Consider the following 13,303-nt stretch of genomic DNA (forward strand, 5'->3'; position numbering starts at 1 on the left):
CTTCCTTCCTTCCTTCCTCTTTTCCTACCTCCCTCCCTCCTTACTCCTTTCCTTCCTTCCTTCCTTCCTTCCTCTTTTCCTCCTTATTCCTTTCCTTCCTTCCTTCCTTCCTTCCTTCCTCTTTTCCTCCTTACTCCTTTCCTTCCTTCCTTCCTTCCTTCCTTCCTTCCATATTTCCTTCCTGTCTTCTTTTCCTTCCTTCCTTCCTTCCTTCCTTCCTTCCTTCCTTCCTTCCTTCATTCCTTCCTCTTTTCCTACCTCCCTCCCTCCTTACTCCTTTCCTTCCTTCCTTCCTTCCTCTTTTCCTCCTTACTCCTTTCCTTCCTTCCTTCCTTCCTTCCTTCCTTCCTTCCTACACCACTGCCTCCATGTCCTCCATTGTTTATGTGTTTGTGTCACGTATAAAACGAAGTCACGGCAGTTTCGCGGAGCGTTGCTATGACGACCCCGCTCACGTTGAGTAGGTACTTCATTGTAATGGAAAAGGTCGTTCCTGGAACCGAGTCGAGTCGAGTCGAGTAGTGCTGGAACTGTGTAGTGGAAAAGCGCCAAAAGTCACACCTCCTTAAAACTGTAGTGGTGAATTCCACAAACTTGTATCAGAAGTGCAAAGGTTCGGATGTTTTGGATTCTTCAAACAAACACTTTGCTGAACACATTTCATGTCAGTCTGCCTCGTTGTTGTTCAGATACTGTGACAGAAATTGTTAAAATGGTGTCGTGCCTTTTTGTGTGTGTGAAGCAGCCAAGAGCAGCAAAGTGGGGGCAGCAAGCCAACAAGTCTCCACCTGGAAAAATGAAAATGTAGACTCCGTGATCTCTCTTAGCACGTAATGACCATAACTTTAACCCTTTATCGGGCAAATAATTATATTTGGTAACTTCTGTAAATATCCCAAAATATCCTTCCTTCCTTCCTTCTTTCCTTCCTTCCTTTCCTTCCTCCCTCTGCCTTCTTTCTTCCCTTCCTCTTTTCCTTTCTCCCTCCCTCGTTCCTTATTTCCTCCGTCCTTCCTTCCTTTCCTTCCTTCCATCTGTCCTTCCTCCCTCCCTCCTTCTCTCCTCCCTTCCTTCTTTCCTTCCTCCGTCCTTCCTTTCTTTCCTTTCTTTCCTTCCATCTGTTCTTCCTCCCTCCCTCCTTCTCTCCTCCCCTCCTTCTTTCCTTCCTCCATCCTTCCTTCCTTCCATCTGTCCTTCCTCCCTCCCTCCTTCTCTCCTCCCTTCTTTCCTTCCTCCATCCCCCTTTCTTCTTCCTTCCTTCCTTCTTTCTTCCCTTCCTCCCTCCCTCCCTCCCTCCCTCCTTCTCTCTTTCTTTCCTCCCCCCTACCTTCCCTCCTTCCTTCTTTCCTCTGTCCTTTCTTCCTTTCCCTCCTCCATCCTTCCTTCCTTCCTTCCTTCCTTCCTTTCAATGAGTGTCCTATAAAGGGTTAAAGAGAAACAGTCAAAACACATGAGGATATTGTTTCTCCTCAATGTTCTTATTGCGATATTAAAATGTGAGAAAACACAATTCAGGATTCGTCTTTTCTTCCTAAAGCAAACCATGGTTAGTGAGGGCATGCAGCTTGTGTAAATGTACCCTTAAATATCTATAACTTCTGTATTGGTCACAGAGGCCGGTAGGTTTTTGCCACAATGGAGGCAGTTTATTAAGAAGTTGAGAAAAACAGGATTTTGACAGCTGTAACTGTGAAAAGCACGAAAGAGGGCTTCTCTTCTGCGGCAGAAGCCTCTAGTTTTCAAAGGTCCCAAAAAGTCAATCACCTTGTTTTCCCCGCTTTGCTGTATCTTCGTACACATATACGTGAAAGTGTAATTTAATAATGGTTATCATTCATAGAGCTTTTTGTTGGATGTTGAAGTCATGAGTATTGTTAACTTCAACTCATAGCAGCATGAGTTTATCTTCTGGTCCACATTCCTGTGTGTTGTCGTGCTCGCTCCACTCTGAGGGTTGCTTACTGACATTTGAGGTCGACTCTGACAAACCTCAGATATTGTGTGATGGTTTACAGCTGCGGCTTAGAGACATTAGAGACATTAGAGACAAATCACTTTGTGTTTCTATGTATCTTAAACTGTGTTAGTGTGACTGTTACAACTCCAAGATTGTTAAGGGATGAAACGACTGGACGACTGAAGTAGAAAATCAATCATTTATCAACAAGTTAAGAAAAAGGAATTTGCAACCCAATTGCAAATAACAGGAAGTAAGTTTCACTAAGATAAAAAAAAAAGAAGAAGCCGATCTGGTAGATGAAAAGTAGAAATCTCATCAGCTGACGTAAGCACTGTCTTGCCTCTGTGAGATCGTCCATATGTCCAATATGTGTGTTAATTATGAAAAAAGACATTAAAGCTTGTGAAATGTCCTTTAACGGCAGTAACTCTTCAGCTCTGCTCCTGGAGAGCTGCTGTCCTGCATGTTTTAGATAGCTCCACCACTCAAACACAGCTGACTCTAATTATTACCTCGTTATCAAGCCCTTGACGAGCTTCAGCTGCTTGATGATGAGTTTATTATTAGAGTCAGGTGTGTTAGAGTGATACCTGAAACATGCAGGACAGTAGCTCTACAGGAGCAGAGGTGGAGATCACTGTTTTACAGACTGTTTTCTAACCTTGCTTCTGTGAAAAGGTATAAAGCTAGAAGGCCGTGCTCTAACCTGTCTCATCATAATACTATATTCTGATTACACTACTTACAACGTGTATCTGATTATTATGCTTTGACCCGTCAATGCTCAGAGAGATGATGCAGAGTTTCTCTTTTCAATGAAAGAGAAAATGCTGTTTGAAGCTTTGTGAGAAGAAGGAACGTTTCAATCCACAGCAAAGTTCATGTCAGAGTGTTGATGTTGAAATATTTCTTTAAACAGACCAAGAAACTTCCTCACAGAAGCTCAACTTCATAGTCAAAATTCCAGTTAATGTTTCAGTGCAATTATATTTTCATAATATCAAGACACAAACATTGAAGCTTTTAAAGAACCTTCTATTTTTTGACAGCAACAAACCAACCACTCAGATCATGTTTCCTCCATCAGAGTCTCATTCAGAAACACTGAACAGTCTTCAACAGTGGAGAAGAAACAAAGTCTTCCCACCAGTTTCCTGCTCTGAAGGTAACATCTTAACTCTTCATCGTGGGCAGCGAGACCGAACTCTTTAGAAACACATTTCTCAAGTCAACAACTAAAGAAATGATCCCTGAAAGTATAGTCTTGGTTTGTTGTGGATGTTTCTCAGGGTCTTATGTCTGGAGACCAACACTCGTACTCGTGGTGATGACTAATTAAAGTTGTGGAAACATGTCAGAGTTAATAGTTTAAAGTATTTTAGGGGTAGAAATGATTTACATCTCTTTTTCTACCAGCACAAAATAAAAGCACTTGACTATCATGTTATATCCTCACATATTATATCATCACATTTCTTTTTAATACACTCAAAAATAATAATTTATATCCTACAAACAGTTCATTTTATGGTTGTAGTAGTAGGAGGAGGAGGAGGACGAGGACGAGGAGGAAGAGGAGGAGAAGGAAGAGGAGGAGGATGAGTGTGTTAGTGAGCTACAGGAGTTCACCAGGAGTACGAGTGCTGGTCTCCAGACATAAGACCCTGAGAAACATCCCCAACAAACCAAGACTATACTTTCAGGGATCATTTCTTTAGTTGTTGACTTGAGAAATGTGTTTCTAAAGAGTTTGGTCTCGCTGCCCACGATGAAGAGTTAAGATGTTTCCTTCAGAGCAGGAAACTGGTGGGAAGACTTTGTTTCTTCTCCACTGTTGAAGACTGTTCAGTGTTTCTGAATGAGACTCTGATGGAGGAAACATGATCTGAGTGGTTGGTTGTGGTCAAAACATACAAAGTCTCTTTAAAGGTCTGAATGTTTGTGTCTTGTTAGTCTGAAAATCAGTGAACTGTAATTGCTACTGGACTCTTCTCTTTTCCAGTTTAATGCACAACATCAGCAGGAGAACCACTAAAAGCTGGAAATGAGTAAAAAATCAAAACCAAGTTGTGGTTGTAGTACAACTTCAGCAACAGCTCAAAAAACTAAGAAGTGAATACATCCTCATTCAGTTTTTCTTAACGCCAGCAGCGTATGAATCATCTCTGTTTTACTCTTAACGTCAGAAAAACGGGGCATGTTTGTAAAAAAAAAAAATATTACTAAGAGAAATAACACACATTAACCTGCTTCCTATTTAAAGCTGAAGTAATACATACTGTGGAGCATTTTTAACAATCTGAGCATAGTTTAACTCTAATGTAAAGTCTCCAGAAGTGTCAAAGCCAAGCTAATGATATTTAGATCTATTAGTGATTAACTGCCTCTATCCGCTGCTACACTCTTTATTCACACAATGTTTCTCTCACACTTCTCCTACTTTAGCTACGAGCTGGTCCCAAACAGGATCGACTGCGCTACAACCATCATTTATTAACCTTCGACAGTTTTCTTTGTTTTGCAGATGAGTACCTCATATAATAAATGAATTCATGATCTTGTGCCACCACCATTTAAACAATGTGTGTATATCTGCAGGAACAATGCTGAGGGGAGGCTGAAGCTTTAGTGAAAGGTGACTGCTCAGCTAAATTTCGGAGAAGTGCTTTTTAAGACAATCAGCAGTTTCAGTCAGAGCAGCAGATGCATTTAACTCAACTCCCATCCAGATCTGAGGATGCACCAGCTTTAGGGTTTTTAAAACATGAATTAATACAAACAAGTCGCATGATCACTGATCCAAACCTTTGTATAACCAACTGTTCATTGAAATGGAGTGTATGTAATATATGTCTTGTATGATGTGGTTTTATATGTGATGTGTTTTATGTAGGGCTGTCAGCGTTGACGCGTTAATCGCGATTAGATTAATGCAATCCGTAACGCGTTCATTTTTTTTAATCGCATTTTATTGTTGCAAGCCTTTTTGTCCCTTCTACTCCCCCGTAGATGGCTCCTCTAGCTGTAGCGCTATGCTTTGAAGTGGCCTCCTGCAGTAAACCTACCGCGCTGATGGAAAGTAAGAGAGCTACTGGACTTTTGAACGGCTTGTTTAACTTTAAAACACTTCCAGACGGTTCAGTTGACAAGTCAAAAGTAAAATGCAACCTGTGTCAAACGGAGTTTAACTACCACCGGAGTACGTGGAGTTTGAGTTAGCACCTCCACCCTAAACACCCAGGTGCAGCCAAGCGAGCCTCAGCTCCACCAAAGTACCATTTTGGAGTGTGGGATGTGTATCTGATTATTATGCTTTGACCTGTCAATGCTCAGAGAGATGATGCAGAGTTTCTCTTTTCAATGGAAGAGAAAATGCTGTTTGAAGCTTTGTGAGAAGGAGGAACGTTTCAATCCACAGCAAAGTTCATGTCAGAGTGTTGATGTTGAAATATTTCTTTAAACAGACCAAGAAACTTCCTCACAGAAGCTCAACTTCATAGTCAAAATTCCAGTTAATGTTTCAGTGCAATTATATTTTCATAATATCAAGACACAAACATTGAGGTTTTTAAAGAACCTTCTATTTTTTGACAGCAACAAACCAACCACTCAGATCATGTTTCCTCCATCAGAGTCTCATTCAGAAACACTGAACAGTCTTCAACAGTGGAGAAGAAACAAAGTCTTCCCACCAGTTTCCTGCTCTGAAGGAAACATCTTAACTCTTCATCGTGGGCAGCGAGACCAAACTCTTTAGAAACACATTTCTCAAGTCAACAACTAAAGAAATGATCCCTGAAAGTATAGTCTTGGTTTGTTGTGGATGTTTCTCAGGGTCTTATGTCTGGAGACCAGCACTCGTACTCCTGGTGAACTCCTGTAGCTCACTAACACACTCCTCCTCCTCCTCCTCCTAACATTACATCATCAGTGACTAATTAAGAGATTAAGAGCAGCTAAAATTTTGTTTTTAGCACAAGAAGTGAATTTTACAAAGTTGTGGCAGTAGAGCAGAGGTCTTGTGATTCATTAGGATTTTATTCTGAACACATTTCACATCAATATGTCTTCTAGTTCTTCAGATAGGAGAGAGAAAGATGCTGGATGAACACAGGGACTTTTGCACTACTTTTTTTTTTACTTTATCTGTTGAAAAGATGTTTCCTGTGATGGAAACACTGAGCAGAGTATAATGGTATTTCCACCACTTTTCTGCTCTGACAGAAACATTTTAACTCCTCATTGCAGTCAGTGAAAAAAAATCTCTTAAAAAACAAACTTCTCAAATCAAGAACTAAAGAAAATGAACCCTGAAAGTATAGTTTTGGTAGACGGTCAGACCGCCTGCAACCACTATCACAAACAAAACAGTGAATTTGTTTGTGGTGTGACTGAAAGCGGCTGCGTTTCCTGTAAAGGCTTCGTTCCAGACAGCTACAGTTTCTGATTTCTCATATGACATCTGGTCTTCTCCTTTTTCCTCTGGAGACTTTCACTTTTCATTTTGCCCTTCTGTTTATAAAAAAAGCTGAAGGGCAAAAAGCCAACAAAGTGGTTGCATGACATCGTTAAAGGTTGTTTTGACATTTTGTGCAAAAGTTACCGCTATGATTTAAAACCAACTTCCCTTTCTGTGGACAAGGAGACATTTTCAAGAACTGACAAATATCAAGAATCTGATTTTATTTAACCCTCCTGTTGTCCTCGAGTCAAGGAAAGGAAGGAAAGGAGGGAGGGAGGAAAGGAGGGAGGGAGGAAGGGAGGATGAAGGAAGGAAGGAAGGGGAGGAAAGGAAAGAAGGAAGGGAGGAAGGAAAGGAAAGGAAAGGAAGGAAGGAAGGAAGGTAAGAAGGAAGGAAGGAAGGAAGGAGGGAGGAAGGCAGGACAGAAGGACGGAAGAAAGGGGGATGGAGGAAGGAAAGAAGGAAAAAAGGAACAGCCAAAACAGACGGGGTCAATTTGACCCGGGAGGGCGACGAGATTAATGTGCAGTCCTTGATCCTGAACATAATAATTCTACATTCTGACTAAAACTCTTCACTGTCTGTAGAAATGAATCACTGACTGAGATTTCAAGGACTCATGAGACAGACAGAGAGACACGGCCTGCAAGTGGTCGTAGTGTTTGTTTCTCTATCACCACAGTCACCCACCACACACACACACGCACACACACACACACACATACACACTAACTCAACTATTTATAGACCTCTTTGCACAAACATACTTGCTCCAAAGACACACAGGGGGAAAGAAACAAAATACAATAGAAGCAAAAAGGAAAAGCGAAAATAAAAATAAAATGATTATATTATTGTTAGAAGAGACGGATATCATCCTTCATAGCTCGTGTTTTCCGACATGAGCTTTTTTAGTCCGGTTGCATCAGATATCAGACTCAATCTGAAAACAAAAATCTTCTGATAGCCGTGAGAGGAAATGATTTCAACCTCATTAGCGGTGGGCAAACTGACCCACTTACAAGTGCACTCACAACATTTGAGCTCAGCGGCTCCCGTAGCCAGGTGCGCTTTGCATGCTGGGATACAGATCATATATTGAGGTGTACATGAGAATATTTGAGGGGGAAATATAGTGGCCATATTTACACACTCAGCATTTGGACACTAATAAAATGTGAGGTGTTATGGTGACGATAATAGGAGGATGAGGAGAGTAAAAGTGATGTCACAGAGGTTAAGATGAAAACAAGACAAACAGAGTTAAATTAACACAAAGTAGGTTTTTATTCAATGAATAAGGATCAAAATGATGCCACATGAAAAATTACTTTCTCAAAAAAAGACATTAAAGACAATTACAGTAGTTAACAGAAAACTAAAATAAGTTTAAGCCACAAAAAACAAAACACAATGGAAATCAATTAAAGGAGCATCACCCTCCCTCCAGATAGAAAGTTACTTTTAGGACCTTCTTCCTGTGTTTACATGTTTTGCTAATCCAGACTCATCTTGAGTGGAGAGACTGATCTCATCTGGCTTTTACTGTAAATTCTCTCTGTGAAAGGAATCTGAACCAGGTTTACTAACTCATCCACTGAGTTCAGACCAAATACAAAGAAACTACAGTATAAGTTTGAAAAGGACCTTAAACTATTCCTTTAAGTCACTGTTATTCGGAAACTGTGTAGATAGACGGCAAAGATGAATCAAATCAGAAGTTCTGTCTTAATACATGTTTTAATACGAGCTCGGTTCAAGTCTGCATGCCTGAGACACTGACAAAGATTCACTCCAGAACACAGGGGTCTTATACTATCACAGAGTGGGTCAAATATCTTCAGTAGACAGTTTGAGCAGAATGTGATATCCTTTGTGAGGCACTTTAAGGTATTCTGGACTATATCAATCATTCTTTGACATGTTTCTTCAGACTTTATGGTGCCCTGCTGAGTGGGGTATGTTAAGAGAAAATACATACTAACAGTCACAGAAAGTGAAATGTTTCAGATCAATCAGATAATGTGATGATGATGATGATGATGATGATGATGATGATGGTGTATTTTGGTCATTTCGTGCAGCAAAATCTGATTATTGCATCTATTTGAGTGAGTGTGGAAGTCAGCTGTGTGAATGTGAGCTGCTAAAAAATCACACTGATCATTTATAAATCGACGATGTGTTTGATAAAGCTGCTGTGATAAAATTTGTGACCAAAGAACAAATTTAAAGTTTTAATGAGGAAGTGAAAACCTTTACACAGATTTATTTGTAGCATCTTAGAGGGAAGTCTTTGTGAGAAGCTTGTATGAAGGCAGTTATAGACCGGGTTTTATGGAGGATGAAAAACGACCAAATTTGTTTTAAGGTTTGAAATCAAAACTTTAACTTGATTTGAAAAACTGAAATGATTCTTTCCTCATTAAATATGCAGAGATAAAGTTGCTGTATTCATGAATCATCATAAGTTTGTTTTCCCATCCACAAACGAAACTGAGCTTCATTTTTAAATTTAGCATACACAAAATAATTCATGCATGTATTCTCACATCATAAGTTCTTCAGAGGAAATAGATGCAAAAATGGAAACCAGAGCAGAGCAGTAGTTACCCAACATCCTGCCATCATTATTTTGCAAGTTCTTCTCGGTTCAGTGTTTAATAAAGCTGCTGCTGCTGCTGCTGACACGCATCCCATCAACTCCACACACCTGTGAGTGCTGCAGCCTTCAGGAGAGATGAGCTCGAAGCTTCGCTGTTGTTTTCCCTGCGGAGCAAAAGGTAAGAAAAACAGGTTTCAACACGACTATAATCAGGTTATTAAAGCCATAGACAGGTTGTATGGAGGTTACATGTTAATAACTAACTGACAAATATATACAGTAATAATCTATTACAGCCATATTTATATATATCTAGTACAGTATATAAAATCTGTACCTGTATTAATTAATAACACACAGACACGGTTTGCTCATATTAGTGTATTATAGGATATACTGTATGTGTAGCTTATGTTCAAATAGAATGTTTTCTATGTGTTACTTTATATTTATTATTTAAGAAATTATATAAGAAAATACACTGAATAGACTAACGTGGCATAAACTATAAATCATGGGCATCGTAACACCTGCTCCTTTAATATATTTAGAGATTGTATGGCTTAAGAAATTAAATTCATATGTTTTTAAGTATATTTTTTGGGGGCTTTTTGCCTTTAATGGACAGACAAGTAGAGAGAGGCAGGAAACTGGAGGCAGAGAGGGGGGAATGACACGCAGGATAGGACTGCTCGGTGCGGGATTCGAACCGGGGTCACCTGCAGCGAGGACTGTAGCACCGCCACAAATTAAATTAATATGTTTTTCATGCATTTTTAATTTCATTTTAATATATAACATTAACAGAAGTCACCTTTTTGTATGTTTTTATTTGTGTTTTACTCCCTGCCTGTGACACATATTGTACTGGGGGTCCATTTTACTGTCTGTGACCCTAACCCCCCAAAAAAATACTAATGTAGGTAAGTACCATACCATCTGCTGGCTGATACAGGCCAGAAAAAACAGGATATTGAGATTGTAAAAAATCCTAGTGCATGATTTATTTGCAGACACTTTCACTTCTTCTCAGATGTCTCGGTCGGTTTATGATCAGTCACAAGTATTTGGTGCAAATCGATAATAATGCTGTCGTTGTTATGATGACACATGCAAAAAGTCTGAACGGCATCCAAGGTGTCACAAGGTGTTCACAAGAAAAATGAAATGGTTTGAGGAAATGTGCAAAAAGTGAGAACATTTCCATCTGATGCAATGCTGCAGCCATGAATACTGTGTTGACTTTGTGTCTAGATAAAAATTAAACAGTTTGAAGAAGTGAGACAGAGTAACATGATGAAAGGGGGACTAACCCCAGAAAGAGGTACTGGTCTGGGACTGTCCAACACTGACTGAATGATGAAAGCAAAGACAACTTCAGAGAGTCCCTTAGAAGAAAATCACCTGACTGATGTTTAGATGCAACCACTGGACTCCACCATAGTGTAATAGTGTTAAAAACCAAGTGATTAAAGGGGGCATATCTATATTTTGGGGATTTCCTGTTATTTATATAGTGATGTGATGCCTTTTCTATCTCAAAGGACAGGTTCATAGTTTTTCAAGTGTGTCTTAAATCAACAGTCAGGTGTCCAAATGTAGATTGAAACACTTTTTTTCTTGCTGTCCTCCATTCCTTCTGTTCATACTGACCATTAGTAGATCCCTTCATAATGCACTTAAGTGATGGGGGACAAAATCCACAGTCCTCCTTCTGTGCAAATAAATGTATTTAACAGCTGATCTGAAGCTAATATGAAGCCTCAGCCGTCTATATGAGTCAAATCAATTAGATAGTTTTCAATGTTACAGTGTTTTTAGTCCAAAAGTCCCTCTTTTTGTTATTATACTTCAACCACAGCTCAACAGGGAAACACTGTAATCATTTAGTGCAAAAATGCATTTAAAAGTTTGCTTATATGAGGCCTCAGCAGTCTGAGTTAGGCATATGCCACACTTCAAATCCCCCCTTTGTGTTTCCTCGGACAGTGTTTCCTTGTGTGGTGGAAGTACATTTACATTGTAATTGCCTTATGAAGGGATTTTCTAATGGTCAGTATTAACAGGAGGAATGATAACAGCAAGAAAAACGTGTTAATGTTCATTTGGGCTCCTGACTGTTATTTTAATATGAACTATAAAAAAAAACTGTGCACTTGTCCTTTAAACATGGTCAAAGAAGCAAGAGTTAAAACAGCTTGAGGCTAAACTGAGGGGCTGCATAAATAAGATAAATATAAAGTAAGATAAATAAAGATGTTTTTTGAGCTGTATATATCATGCAAAGATATTCCAGTTGAGCCATAGCATACAGTATAACTATAGACCTGTAAATGTGTATAATATATCCCCTTTAAACAATTAATCATGTAAAATAATTGGTTAATTAATCAGCTGTGAGAGTAATCATTAGTTGCAGCCTCCAGTTCATACAGAGCAGAGCAGATCACTCTGAGCTCTGAGCTTCTAGTTTTACATTCTGGCCAACATTGCCTCACCACTTGTGCATCTAAATAAAGTCTGGCCTCTCTCTCTCTCTCTCTGTGTGTGTGAGAGAGAGAGAGAGAGAGAGAGAGAGAGAGAGAGAGAGAGAGAGAGAGAGATAGAGAAAGAGCATAGGGAGAAAGAGAGACAGAGAGAAGGAGAGAGAGAGAGACACAGAGAGAGAAAGAGCGATAGGGAGGGAGAGACACAGAAAGAGAGAGACACACACAGAGAGAGAAAGAGAGAGAGCGAGAGAGAAAGAGAGAGAGAGACACACACACACAGAGAGAAAGAGAGAGAGCGAGAGAGAAAGAGAGAGAGAGACACACACACACAGAGAGAGAGAGACAGACAGAGAGAGAGAAAGAGAGAGAGCGAGAGAGAAAGAGAGAGACACACACACACACACACACAGAGAGAGAGAGAGAGAGAGACACACACACACACAGAGAGAGAGAGAGAGAGAGAGAGACACACACACACACAGAGAGAGAGAGAGGGACAGAGAAGGAAAGAGAGTGGATTTTCCAAGCCTCATTCATCACGTATAGAGCAGGAGGAGCTTGTCCCTTTAAAAGCTTCCAGCTCTGAGTTCCAGGCCAGTCGCTGTGAGATCCGGGTAAGTAACACTTCTAGAGGAGTTAGACAAAAAAAACAATGTGCAATAGATAAACACTGTAGAGTCTGTCTGCACTGGTTGATAGAGAGTTTACTGTTTCCTGTTATTACTCTTAAGAGAGCTTCTTCACATTGTTAAAAGTTACATGCAGGAGAAGGCTGATTACTTCTGTTTGGACTTTTTTTTTGGCATTTGAATAATCAGCAGGCCTTTTTTAGTTATTAATTAATGAAGCTTGAAAGGTAACTGTTGTCACTGAAAAGCTGTTTTCTTATTTACTGGTGTTACCATGGTGCATTTGTTCATGTGTTATTTGCATGGTCTGGGTTTTTTTTTTTAATGTGGAAAATGACGATGATGATGATGTGGATGTGGAACAAATGGATTCTGGATGAAGATTTGTGTTACAGTTTAATCAGGATTTATTTATTTATTTGCTTATAATAGTTTTATTACTCTTTTAATGTGTTTTCATTCCACTTTGTGTTTTGTTGAAGCGGCTTATTGTTTGGAGCAGTCATTTAAAGGAGCAGTGTGTAAGATTTTGTGGCATCTAGCAGAATGGACTTGGCAGAAATGGAATATATAGTTTTTATAAGTATGTTTTAATTAGTGTTTAATCAGCTGAGAATATGAATCATTGTGTTTTGTTAAAGCGGCTTATTGTTTGGAGCAGTTAGTGAATTGTTTTTTTTTTTTTTAAAGCTAAACTTTTAACTTTCTTTTGAGGTTAAAATGTGACAGTCATTTAAAGGAGCAGTGTGTAAGATTGATGATTTTGTGGCATCTAGCAGAATGGACTTGGCAGAAATGGAATATATAGTTTTTATAAGTATGTTTTAATTAGTGTTTAATCAGCTGAGAATATGAATCATTGTGTTTTGTTAAAGCGGCTTATTGTTTGGAGCAGTTAGTGAATTGTTTTTTTTTTTTTTAAAGCTAAACTTTTAACTTTCTTTTGAGGTTAAAATGTGACAGTCATTTAAAGGGGCAGTGTGTAAGATTGATGATTTTGTGGCATCTAGCAGAATGGACTTGGCAGAAATGGAATATATAGTTTTTATAAGTATGTTTTAATTAGTGTTTAATCAGCTGAGAATATGAATCATTGTGTTTTTGTTAGCTTAGAACAAGCTCTTTATTTATGCAGAGGGAAAATGTAAAATGTAAAAT

The 13,303-nt window shown here is 39.1% G+C and overlaps 3 non-coding genes and 1 pseudogene across 3 annotated transcripts; 1 reads left to right on the forward strand and 3 right to left on the reverse strand.

Annotated features, from left to right (window-relative positions):
- Positions 1–3,019: 3,019 nt before the first annotated feature.
- On the reverse strand, positions 3,020–3,226 carry LOC128376098 (small nucleolar RNA U3). Its single transcript, XR_008323249.1, has one exon. It is a non-coding gene; the product is annotated as a small nucleolar RNA U3 (small nucleolar RNA).
- Positions 3,227–3,647: 421 nt separating this feature from the next.
- Positions 3,648–3,854, forward strand: LOC128376015 (small nucleolar RNA U3). Its single transcript, XR_008323172.1, has one exon. It is a non-coding gene; the product is annotated as a small nucleolar RNA U3 (small nucleolar RNA).
- A 1,710-nt stretch (positions 3,855–5,564) lies between these two features.
- LOC128376027 (small nucleolar RNA U3) lies at positions 5,565–5,771 on the reverse strand. The gene has a single exon (XR_008323183.1). It is a non-coding gene; the product is annotated as a small nucleolar RNA U3 (small nucleolar RNA).
- A 400-nt stretch (positions 5,772–6,171) lies between these two features.
- On the reverse strand, positions 6,172–6,286 carry LOC128376105 (uncharacterized; annotated as a pseudogene).
- Positions 6,287–13,303: the final 7,017 nt, after the last annotated feature.

Source organism: Scomber japonicus, chromosome 16, assembly GCF_027409825.1.
Source record: "Scomber japonicus isolate fScoJap1 chromosome 16, fScoJap1.pri, whole genome shotgun sequence".
Taxonomy (NCBI): Eukaryota; Metazoa; Chordata; class Actinopteri; order Scombriformes; family Scombridae; genus Scomber; species Scomber japonicus.